Below are 12803 nucleotides of genomic sequence, written 5' to 3' on the forward strand. Positions count from 1 at the left end.
TCTGAAGACCAGGTTGTCCTTGAACTCACAGTGATCCTCCTGCCTCTGCAGCCCCAGTACTGGAATTAAAAGGTATGTGCTACCATATCCAAACACTCCTTTGATTTTATTATATTTTTTAAAGAGAATATCAATCTTCTAAAAATATTTTTTATGTACTCTGTGTCTCTGCGCAGCACACGGGCACCCAACATGGGTCAACAGGCTTGGTTCCGGGTGCCTTCATGCACTGGACCATACAACTTGCTACCCTTCTTCTGTGTAGAGGCGCGATCTGACTAAGCTGCTTAGGATGGCCTTGAACTCTGGCACCTAAGCCAGCCAAAGTTTGTGCCCCTCCTACTTTAGCCTCCCGAGTATCGAAGATGACAGGCCTGTGCCATTAGGCCTAGATCCCCTTACATTTAAAATAGTAATTTGTCTCTCTCTCTCTCTTTAAGTCTTACCTTGAGTTTAAAAGGAAAATTGCAATGCGGTACCTCAGAGGCCGTTCTGATTCTACCTTTCCTGCTGACCTCTCCATCTTCATGAATATTTAGAAAGTGCTTACTTTGTGTAAGATTAATTTTGTTCCACAAGAGAGGGAAAAGTGAGCACAGAGGACAGTGAAATAAGCAAGCAGAAGAAATGCCACAGACAAAGAGACAGTTAAGGCGGAGACAGAAGAGGCCTAGGAGTGAGGTGGAGCCGGGCGCTGTCTCCTGATTTGCATATGTAAATACTGCAGTCATCCAGACCGGGTGGTGGGCTGTCCCTAGAGAGAGGAAGGCTACCAGGAGGCTATCTTATATCTTGCAAGACATTTAAGGTGGACTTGGGGGGAACCGGTAGGTTGTGAGGAGTAAAAGGCAAGAGACAGGTGAAAGGGAAGTTGTGGGCTGAAGCCACGCACATTACCATGGGCATGGGTCCCTAGGCATGCTCACTGCTAAGAGCATCCTGGGCACTCCATGACTAAGACATTAGATGTCCTAGGGTGATAGCGTAAGACTGCTCTGGTGCACATGGCATTTAACCATCTTTAAAGACTATTTATCACGTATATGTGTATGTCTGTGCAAGGTTGCTCAGGGGAGCCAGAAGAGGGGACATCAGACTGCCCCCAGGAGCTGCAGATCTAGGCAGTTGTGAGCTGCCCAATGCAGGAACTGGGAACCGAACTCTGGAAGAATAGCAACACTGCTACCTGCTGAGCCATCTCTTGAATCCCTGGGAGACTCAGAGGGGCGTGTGTTTCACATGCCTCAGGCTTGGATGGCTACAGGAAGCCAGCTCAGAATCTTTCTTTTGTGGGAACACTTGGAAGTGAAGGGGTTAGAGGCTGGTGCCCTTAAATCTGGACTCACCAACTTATTTGATCCAGGCCTAGGCTCTCTCTAGAAGAGAGTTTGGAAGAATACCACAGTAAGGTCTGCTAAGTGTTTCTGGTTCTCCAATTTGATGTGAGTTTCTCTGATATAATGATGTCATTTTAATACTATTGTAGCCGCCTTACCTATAATCACAGCTACGGGGAGACTGAGGCAGGAGGATTAGAAGCTTGAGAATGTCTGGGTTACAGACTTTGGGACCCTGTCTCATAATAACAAGGGCCAAGCTTGGTGGCATAGCGTGTAATCCCAGCACTTGGGAGTTGGGAGACAAAAGGACCAGGAGATCAAAGCCAACCTTGGCTATGCAGAGTTGCATAGAGGCCTGGCTTACACACACACACACACACACACACACACACACACACACACACACACACACACACAAATTAAAACAAATGTAAAAAAGACAGCTATAGGAGGCTACAGCTCAGTAGTAAGACGTCTGCTTAGCACCGTGAAGCCCTGGTTCAATCCCAAATAAACAAACAGATGAGTAAACAATTCCCATTACAGCAACTGCTACAGTTTGAATATCTCTAGTCTAAAAATCCAAAGTACGGACTGGGTGTGCACTGTAGTGGAATGTTTGCCTCACATTCATGAGGCCTTGGGTTAAGGATTTAGCACTGAAAGACATAAGCAAATTAAACCCTCCTGGGCTTGGTGACCCATGCTTACAAGCCCAACATTCAGGAAGAACAGGATTGCCAGAGGACAGCCACAGTTAGATAGTGAGTTTAAGTTAGCCTGGGCTACAGAGTGATAGGACTTGTCTCAAACAAAGAAATACAAAAACCAAAAAGAAAGTCCAAAATGGGGCTGGAGAGATGGCTCGGTGGTTAAGAGCACTGACTGCTTTTCCAGAGGTCCTGAGTTCAATTCCAAGTACCCACATGGTGGCCCACAACCATCTGTAATGGGGATCTGATGCCCTCTTCTGGTGTGTGTGAAGACAGCTACAGTGTACTCATATATAATAAATAAATCTTTTTTTAAAAGATTTATTTGTTTGTTTATTTATTATAAGTACACTGTAGCTGTCTTCAGACACACCAGAAGAGGGCATCAGATCTCATTACGGATGGTTGTGAGCCACCATGTGGGTTATGGGATTTGAACTCAGGACCTCTGGAAGAACAATCAGTGCTCTTAACCACTGAGGCATCTCTCCAGCCCTAAATAAATCTTTTTTAAAAAGGTCCAAAATGTTTTAAAATTCATCTTGAGCAGCAATCTGATCCTAGTATGCTATACTCCGTTACTATGTGTACGTGTCATAGATATAATACAGGTACACTCAAATACTGTAGGAAACTTCCCTTTTTCGTCGGGGGCTGTGGAGATGGCAAAATGGTTAAGAACCATTGCTGTCCTTCCAGAGGGTCCCAGCACCCACACGGTTGCTACAGTCCCCGGTAGCTAGCTCCAAGGAGGGAATCCAACACAAGCATCCCACAAGTGTACACAGAGGCAGATGGGTCTCTATGAGTTCAAGGATAGCCTGGTTTAGGGAAGGTTCCCTAAGTGAGACCTGGCTTGAAAAACGAAACAAACTTCCAAAACTTAAAACAAAACTCCCCTGGCTAATGTTAGGTAACTAGATAGGCATCAGCGGGTGAGCAGGCTTGGAGGCTTTTGAAGATGGACTCCATCTCCCATTACCTCATGAAAGGGTGGAGGTATCGCTTTGTTAAAGGCCACACAGACGGGAAGCTTCCTGTTTTTAGAGGAATGGGATCTGAGTTCTCCCTCTGGCTCTGGGTGCAGATGAAATCTTCTAGTCTGCCTTAAATATTAGGGCACCGCATACAACTGCCCTCTCCCCTTACAGTTAACCCAACCTAGCACTGGGGGGGGACGCGGGGGGGCTCACTAGGCCAGAACCCACTAGGAAAGCTGGGAGAAATGTCATTTCCTGTAGTGCAGTTGCTCGAGGAGGTTCACAGCTAATCTGGACTGTGTTTCTGAGTTCTGGCTTAAAAGTCTATCTTTTTCTTTTTGCCTTCCCATCTTTTCTTGGACACAGGGCAGGATCTAAGCAGGCTCTAGTTCTCCGGGCTCTCCCGCTGGTTTCTCTGAAGTCCTCTAACATCTGCCACTTCTTGCAGACCCATGGCTGATCTACCTAACTCAAAATGCAGAGTTTTCTCTCTTTCCCGTCTTTCTCTTAAGGCTACCTGGGTTTTCAATTTGCCTATCCTGTCATTTTCTCATATTTTAATGAAACAGCCTTCCAGCTTCTTATTAAGGCCATTAATTAATTTATTTATTTTTGCCAAAGACAGAATCTCACTTTGTAGCTTTGGTTGACCTGGAACCCCAAATGTAGACTGGGCTGACCTTAAACTCATGGAGATCCAGTCTTCCTCTGCCTCCTGAGGGCTGGGATTAAAAGGTGTGTGCCAATACACCGGGTTTTGTTTTAGAATTCTTCTATCAACGACACCAGGAACCCATAGATAGGGAATTGACTCCCCAGTAACATGTTTAAAGGATAAATATGAAACATGGTTTTCGTGTTTAGACTCTTGGTCTCTGAGATCTCTCCTGTGTGCTTTGTCTGCCTCTCTCTTTCTTTCACTGGGGACAGGAGATACTCAGCCTGTATCTGTAACAATCACAAGAGTTGACATCTTTAACACAAGGCCTGGTATATGCTAGCCGAGCCCACCACCACTGAGATGGATTACTGGTCACAACAGCCAACATCTTTAAATGTCTGCAGTGTGGCTGGACCTATGTGGAGCCTCTTGCAAATGTTACATCACTGACCCTCCACTGCTCTGACAGCAACACAGACAGCTCTTCATCCCATGGTACACACCATGGGACAACAAGAGAGGAGTTCAGTGATTTTTTTTTTTCTTAGAAAGCTGAATCAATGGCTAGCAAGATGGCTCAGTGAGTAGCGACACTTGCTGCGAACAGAGCCTGCTGTTTGAACTTGATCCTGGGGCCCCATGTGCTAAAGAGAGAGGAGACAATTTCTGTGTGTGACTGTATGTATGTGCACATCCACTCCCTTGTGTGCTCATATACACAGATGTAATAAATACCCACATACATATAAATTATGTATATAATATATATTAATCCTAGCACTAGGGAGGCAGAGGCAGGTGTATCACTGTGAGTTTGAAGCCAGCCAGAGTTACATAGTGAGGCCCTGTTTCAAAGACAATGATGATGGTGATGATGATGATGATGGTGGTGGTAGTGGTGGTGGTGATGATGATGATAAGCAGTAGTAGTAATGTAAGATGAGCTTAGAACTTGGGTGTCCCCACAGGGTGCTGCTCTTGGCTAGCACACAGTCTGAAGAGGCCTTTTAAGGGTTCTGCTGCCCATGTGTGTGTGCTGCTGCGCTCCTCTTTGAGCCTGAAGGTGGGTAGAGTTATTTGAATGGTAATGTGTGTGTCTGTCTCTTAGTGTTCAGAGCTGGAGAGATGGCTCAGCGGGTAAAGATGCCTGTGCTACAAGTTGGACAGTCTTGAGTTTGATCCTAAGAACCTAGAGAGAGATGGAAGGGGGCAACTAACTCCTCAAAGTTGACCTCTGACCTCCAACCTCCAAACACACATAATAAAAGATAATTTTTTAAACAAGCTAACAGTCTACACGTGTATCTATATTAGCATATGGACTCTGTCAAAGCAGTCTGTTGTTACTTATACAATGAAACGAAAGAGGTAACAGACTTGGGGCTGGGAAGCCTAGGAGTACCAATACCTCGGTGCCAAAGGAAAGCCAGAGCCTCAGCTTCTGTAGTCACACAGGCCCAGTGTCAGATTCTGCTCAGGTCTTCTCATGTGTTGCAAAGAACAGGAAGTAGTAGGTCATGGAGTTTTGTCTCTTCCCCCTTTCTAGCCTAACACTCTGGATATGACCAAGCAATAAAATAAAGACCACTTTCTGTTCGCACGCCTTATTTCCTGAAGTGGGGATATTTGAGTGCATTGCTCTTTGGGGTCTAGTGAATTTGCTCACGTCAGGCGGGCATGCTCTAGAGTCCTGAGGTTACACCTAGGTTGGCCCTAGCTTCCCATTCTGCAGTCATGTGGCACACTGCAGTGTGCCTGCAAATGCTTGGTGGCCGGCTGGCGGCTGGCTCAGAGTGTTTGGGGTGGTGGTAATTACTAGGATGGCCCATCCCTAATGAGTGTGATCTCGTTACACTCTTGCTGCTTCTAATGGAGCTAACCTCATTTCACAGCCATTAGCGATGGAGATGAGGCCCCGCCCACCGGCCCCACCAGCTGTAGCTCTCGCCGCCCGCCGCTTTGGCCACGTTCTTCCCCACTGCTCGCCATTACAGCTCACCTCTAGGGCGCCCTCTTTTTTTCCATGCCTTCCTCTGGGCTCCTCTCTCTGGTCCCCGCTGTTCTTCTCTATGCTCACCTTTCCCCTTGCCTCCCTCTCTGGGCTGCCTTACATTCATCACCCTCTACATGGTGTCGGCCTTCTGCATTTCCTTCTCCCTGTCTTCTTCGGCGCCCTTCCCCTGCCCTTCACCTCTGCTGTCCTTCCCCTCCCCCACACTGCCCTGTCTGGCCAGAGGACGGATCTCCCGGGGAAACCAGCAAAGGCAAACAAAATGCAGTGACTTCATTATATTGGTTAATTTGCCACTTCAGTTCTCCCATAAGGGTCATAACCAGCAAGGCTTGAACTCAGGACTGACCTGGCGCTGAGTTAAGGCCTTGATGTTTTCACGAAGGGCCACCCCCTCTCCCTGATCTTGGGCTGTCTTCTCTGGACTAGAGGGGTCTCTGAGGTCTTTTTCTCTGTCCATACAACCTTCCCTCACTTTTCATGCAAATTGTGAAATCGATCTCTCTCATCTCAAAGCTACCTCCTCCGTCTCTATCAGACTCTTCTGGCCCAATCTGTCCAGATCTTTTTAAAGGAAGGGGCTTAGGCTGGCCTTGAACTCCCTAAGTGGCTGAAGATGACCTTGAACTGTGAGTCCTGCTTCCACCCTGCAAGTGCTGAGATGGCAGGCCCACAGGTGCCGCCCAGTACCTGTTTCTCACTCTTGTCTGCCCTTTTCTCTCCACTCTCCAGGGCCTTATGTCCCTAAAGCACCAGGATGCAACTCTGGGGTTTCAGAAACAACGGAATTTGAAGAAGCCAGGGGTGGAAGAAGGGCTCCCATGGCCTGCAAAGGCCAGTTTTCTAAACATAGGATGGAGGGAAGAGGCCTGCGGGTAGAGAGAGGATATGGAAGTGAGGTACAGAGGGCCTTTGGCCTGGATAGCCAGCAAAGCAAGGAAGGAAAATTTTGAGTATGGAAATGAATTTACTCTATTTTTTTTCCCTACAAGGAAACAGTCCAATTGTCTGCCTTCCTTCATTAAGAAGTCAAATGACAGGGCTGGGGATTTAGCTCAGTGGTAGAGCGCTTACCTAGGAAGCGTAAGGCCCTGGGTTCGGTCCCCAGCTCCGAAAAAAAAGAACCAAAAAAAAAAAAAAAAAAAAAAAAGAAGTCAAATGACTGGCAACTGACTCTTGACCTTTTGCTTAAACCGAATCCCAAAGGGAGAGGGTAAGGGTAGTTAGCCAAGTGTGGAGGCTGCATAGGGGAAATGTCTACACTTACAGTAGACATTTATGGCCCACACCCATCGTGCCCCATTGGCTTGGCACCTCAGCGTGCTACAAACCCTATATGCGTATACCCTGTCCTACACAGGTTTCACACACCCTGGGCAATTACGGTCTCCTAATTGTATAGCACATGTAAGTCTGGTGGATGGCTCTATTGCAGAGCCAAGGCCTGGACCTTAGCTCTGAAATAATTCTGTACTCTTGCCCAGACACAGGAGGAATCTCCAGTTCTCTTGGACTTTTGGAGGTAGGCGGGGGAAGGTCGAGTGCTGAGCTGCCTTGGTAGGAAACAGAAAAGAAACCAGACATAATGCTACCTGTCTGCGATCTCAGATTTGGGAGGGAGAGGCAAGAAAGGATCAGGAGTTCAAGACCAGCCTTTGAAATGTAGTGAGTTTGAGGCCTGGGCTACATGAGACCCTCCCCTCTCCCTACCCCCTGAAAAAAAAATGAAGAAAAACTAAAAAGAATCTCTCTTCTCAGCATTCAGGGGGCAGAGGCAGAAGAGAGTCACTGTTGGTAAAGGCTAGCCTGGTCTTTTTTAGCAAGTTCCAGGCTAGCCTCTATATAGTAGTCTTGTCTCCAAAAAAAAAAAAAAAAAAAAAAAAAAAAAGCCACTATACCACTATTCCCTAACCACCATTAAAACTTTACACAGGAGTAGGACTGCCATCTGGACAGTGTCTCCAAATCTTTTACCCCTGCCTCCCCCAGCCAGGGGTGGGTGGGACAGGAATAGGCAGGGCAATTAGTTCACTAAGCTTTCCCAGGGAGCAAAGGGGCCCCGGGAAAGCGGGTGGTGGGATGCCTGAAGCTTACTGTGAGAAGCCTGAGAAGAAAGATGGAAAAATCAATGAAATGAGTTTCTAACAGTGAGGTAAAGGACCGCTGTGTCGACAGCTTGTCACCTGCCGCAAAATATGAGCTGCCCAAGTCAGTAGCGGGTGCTGACAGTACACATAGCTACTGATGTTCTCTCCCCTCACCCCCTTCTGCTGCGAGAACTTAATTATAAGCCAGGCCTACCAGAGCTCCTTGTGTCTCTCTCCCTTGTCTTCTCTGCTAGCTTTCTTAACTCTGATTAGAGTCTTTTGGCTCTCTATTGCAAGATCAGGCCACGCCATAAGCCCTGGTTGGCACCCTTTCTCCTCTGAGGTTTATTTCTGCAGATTTGCTTGGAGACTCATAGTGAGCGCTGTTATTTCATGATCGCTCCCCCTGCCCCTGACAGTGGGCAGTCAGATGTGAAGGTCATTTCTTTCTTTTTTTTTTTTTTTTTTTTGGTTCTTTTTTTCGGAGCTGGGGACCGAACCCAGGGCCTTGCGCTTCCTAGGTAAGCGCTCTACCACTGAGCTAAATCCCCAGCCCCGTGAAGGTCATTTCTTACAGGGTTGTTTACACCACGGTTTGGGCAGCAGCTAACTCCTTGTCCTGTGACACGCTCAGCCAAGGCTCACGTCACTGTGATCACTTTGAGGCAGGTGTTGTCTCATGTTCATTTATGGACTTTTGTGGTCATTGTGGATGCGTGTGTGCACACATCTGCACAGCTGTGTACAAGTATGGCTGATTCCGCTTTAGCTTCATGATAGGGAATAAGGTTTGCCTGCTCTCTGGAAACCCTGGACCTTTTCTGGAATCTGCCTCCTTACCCTCCTCTGTATCCTAGGCTCCTAGGATGGTTCACTCACATGATCCTGTTATTCCAGGTCCACCTTACTACCTTCAGCCCCCAGCACTATCTCTCTGCCCTGTTTCTGATTTCCTAACGTGACTGTATGCAGACAGGATAACTCTCAGACTCTGAGCATCTGCTCAACAGGTTATGTATAATGCCCGTTCTGTGTGACAGACACTGAGGTGTTACAAAACAATTAGAAACTAGAAGCAGATATGGTGACTCAGACCGCAAGAGATTGAAGCAGGAGGATTTCCTCAAGTTCCAGGCCAGCTTGGGCTACAGAGAGAGATTCTGTCTCAACCCCCAGCTCACTCTCCCTGCAAAAGAAACTGAATCCCCGGCTCAGAAGATAACTGACCAGACCTACGTCTCCCACATACGCCTTTGGTCTCTTAAAATAAAGAGACCCTTTCCCCGCCTTCATTTCAGCCAAGGATTACCGTGCCCTCCGGCATTTCAAAACTCTCCATGTTCTGTTCAGGCATCCGTTTACACTTGGCCACTCCTAACACCAAAACCAAGCTCTTGTGCGGCTTCCAGCAGCTCTCCTCCTGGCTCACAAAACCCTTCTCCTTTTCTGTTCCATGTTGACATTCTTTTTTTCATGCCTTTCTGTCCCACCATCCTAACTTCAGTGCCTACTCTCTCTTGAGGTCAGTTCCTCTTGCTTTTGTCAGGATTTAACAAGCCTAAGGCACTCACAGAGTAGTTTGTGACAACTGTCCGGTGCTAAGAATAGCTCCAGAGAAGCAAAGTCACTACCAGAGACAGGAGTCCTACGGATCTGACTCCATCAGACCCCTGTCCCACACGGGATGCAGAGGGCAGGCTGTTCCTGGATGGGTCTCAATATGGTAACGCCAGCTGCCTCTGACATCATGGAGGAGGGACCCTGTCAGGTTGCCAAGGCAACCAAGCAATTTATGACATCAGAGGCTTGAAGTGTTTGGTTCTCTCAGGGGGCTGGGAAGATTCAAGTTCCTGTCAGTTGCAGTAAATGCGAATTATACTTTTTCATCTCTTTTCTCTATTCTCCTGGCTTGGCAGTAAAATAGGAAGAGGCTGATGGAATGAACACTGATGAGAGTCTCGTCCCTCTCTCTCCATCTCTGCAATTTCTCTCCTCATAAGCATCTCTCTTTGAGGGCCCAGTGGTTGTCTGCCAGGCCATTTTGTCCAAATTGCTCACCCCCCGCAGTGCTTGCTCTCTGCCTCGGTCATGCTGTGCCCCCTCAGACTAGAGGCGTCTGTCTCCTTTGATGCCCCACTCTTTCCTCTTCTCCCTTTCCAGGGCGCTCTGCGGCTCTGATCTGCTCCCGCACATCCTGTCTTCCTTCGCCGTCCATACCTTCTTTGTACCATACCCTCTCCCCACCTCATCTTACTCCTCAGTTCGTCCCTTCCCCCACTGTATTAATTTCATATTGCTTTTGTTGACCCCCCTCCTCAGGAACACTCTCTCATCTTTCTCTCTCCTCCTGTACAGCTATTAACTCATATTTATTTAATTATTTCATTTGCTCAATTTTTCATTAATCGCTTCTTGGTCCCTCCCCTTCCCCACTCTTGGTTCTGCGTGGATTTTCATCGTTTCCTTTGCCCATACATTTAACTCGGGTGTTTACTGAACCTGGTTTCTCCTGCCATCACTTGCCTCATCTTTTTTATCCTCCTGAGCTCCTGCAGTCTGGAAAAACAATGATGGGTTTAAGCCCACGATAAACTCTCCAATCCATCATCCACCCTTGCCATTCTTTAGACTGAATGAACGCAGCCCTTGCACAAGATAGGGTTTTCTGAGAATAATAAAACCTGTCTCATAAAGAATGTTGCTGAACCCAAAGAGAAGAATACCAGGATCCCACGAGGAAAATGAGCTAAAAAGTGAAGAAAAAGCCACGGGGTGACCAGGTGGGGTGGAGCTCAGAGTCCCAGAGAACATTCCCCTTACAGAATCAAAGTTGACAGTTAGCTATGGCACTGATGGGTGACAGAGTTGCATGCTCCAGGAAGACCGTTACATTGATTTCTTGGCCTGTTTATATGCCTTCAGAAAACATAACCTCTACCTCTCACCCAGCCCTTTGCTTGTGACATCTTCTAAGGTTAAAATGCTGAGTGACAGGAGAAGGGATAAACAAACAAACAGAACACCCAACAACTTTGGTTGACCAAGGAGAAAAAGGAACAAAGATGGAGACGATACAAGGGGGCTCATCAGATAAAAGGCTATGGAAGCAGGGTGAAATAAACTGCTGAGATAATAAATGTATATACAATGGTAGAGTGGGGGAAGGGAGGCAAATTAAGTCAGCAGGGATGAGGTTTGTGGGGAAAGCTCCTGGAAAAGCAGAGGACACACTGAAGCCCCTAAGGCACATGGCAAACGAGGTATCAACAATGTCAGAAGTTCCAAGGCTTCCCAGCTGAAGCTGAACACCAGGCTGTTGTGCCCATGTTGAAAGGGTACTGAGGTCTTCAGGGGTAGACACATCAGCTCCATCTCCCTGACCGCAGACTACCACAATCATGGCTGATAAGCAAACTCCAAAGTAGCTGAAAAGGCCACAGTTGTACAGACAGACCCTGAAGGAGAGCAGTGGATGGCCAAACCGTCAGGCAGTCTAGGCGTGACACACAGGGACCGGGTGCGCGGATAGGATCACTCGGATGAGAAGTGTCACTGTCACAGAACTGGATATAGATGGGGTGGGGAGCCAAGTGAAAAATGGCACAACCATAGATCAGTGGGGGCGCAGGCACAGTGAGAAGCGTGGTCCAGAGCTCAAAAAATGATGAGGGGCATACGAGAGCGGATGGAGAGTCGGGGTGGCAGGTGAAGCAGGGCAGGCATGCTTCGCCGCCAATGGGGCTCCCCTCACCTACTTCAGGCAAAAATGAACATTAAAGGTATCCACTCCCCCTCCCACACGGCACCCCGGCGCGCTAGCCCATCCATCCATCAGCCCTTCCGCCCGGGTTTCTCCCCCATCTCGCAGCCAGCTGAGATCCTATGCGGGCTGCAGGCCCCTCCAGGCTGACAGCTCAGAGCCCTCTCACTCACCCCGGCCTCCCTTTCCCTCCAGGAACCCCGCTCCCGGTAGAGCTCGGCGCGGTACGTCTAGGCTCTCGCTGCCCTCTGTCCGGCTGGCCCTATCTCTCCCTTCTCCGTTTCTCCACCTCTGCCTCTCTTCCCCATCCCCACTCGCGCGCCCTTTCTCCCCAATACTCCTGTCCCCTTTTCCTCGGCAGTCTGTCCGTCCGAGTCCCCTCCCCCAGCCTCTTCCCGTCCCTCTCCGTCCCCTCCAGTAGCAGTCTCCCCGCGCCTCCTCTCTCCTGGATCTCGAGATTCGGAAGAGCATGGAAGGGAAGGAGAGTGAGAGGCAAAGAAGAGGGGGGGAAAAAAGGAAAAAAAAAAAACCAAAAAAAAAAAAAAAAACCAAAAAAAAAAACAACCCAGCAGCATCGGAAATCGATGCACTTACACCTCAGCTGGAAGCAGGGACGGGAGTCGAACCGCGGCCGCCAAGCAGCGCGAGGCGGGGAGGGGAGGGGGCGGCTCTTGGAAGGGACTTCTCCGATGTGTTGATTCCTTTTTTGCCCCTCCTCCTCCCTCCCTTCAGCGCTCGCTCCGGGGCGTCGGGGACGGAGATGGAAAAATAAATAAATTCACGGCGGTGAGGGAAGTGAAAGAAAATAATCAATGCTATTTGGCTGCGGCTGAAGTGTTTTCCCGGCTTCGTGAGTGGGTTTCCATTGATTCACCCTGGGCACTGGCTTGCTCCCTGTCTCCTCCTCCTCCTCCTCCTCGCCCTCCTCCTTCAAGCCCTCACTCCTCCGCCTCATTCACTGGCTGGAGCCGAGGCGTCCCACACAATGGAATAATCAATACCCAGGCGCCCGGGGCAGCCCCACTGAGCAGGTGCAGCGACCCGCCCGCCGCAGTGCATGCTGGGAACTGTAGTCTGTAGGTCTCCGCCCTCTATAGACAGCTAGCGGAGTCTGCCGGGTGTCCCAGGACACAGAGACCTGGGTGGGGGCCAGGATCTTAGGGCGGGGCAGACCGATCATGTCCTCAGCCTTATTCCTTGACTCCCAAAGTAGGTCTACCCTAAGCCTGCCAAAAGGGCAGGTCCTTTAAA

At 48.7% G+C, this 12803-nt stretch overlaps 1 protein-coding gene across 3 annotated transcripts in view; it reads right to left on the reverse strand.

Annotated features, from left to right (window-relative positions):
* The window catches only part of Zfhx2 (zinc finger homeobox 2), a 32048-nt gene extending 19509 nt beyond the window's left edge, over nucleotides 1–12539 (reverse strand). For 2 of the 3 annotated variants that reach the window (XM_087585642.1, XM_087585643.1), the window contains exon 1: nucleotides 12147–12539. The gene's annotated coding sequence lies outside the window, so the exon portion shown is untranslated. The remainder of the gene's footprint in view (nucleotides 1–12146) is intronic. The other variant, NM_001098803.1, reaches the window with a different exon arrangement.
* Between the last annotated feature and the right edge of the window lie 264 nt (nucleotides 12540–12803).

Source organism: Rattus norvegicus, chromosome 15, assembly GCF_021556685.1.
Source record: "Rattus norvegicus strain SHRSP/BbbUtx chromosome 15, alternate assembly SHRSP_T2T, whole genome shotgun sequence".
NCBI classification, from domain to species: Eukaryota; Metazoa; Chordata; class Mammalia; order Rodentia; family Muridae; genus Rattus; species Rattus norvegicus.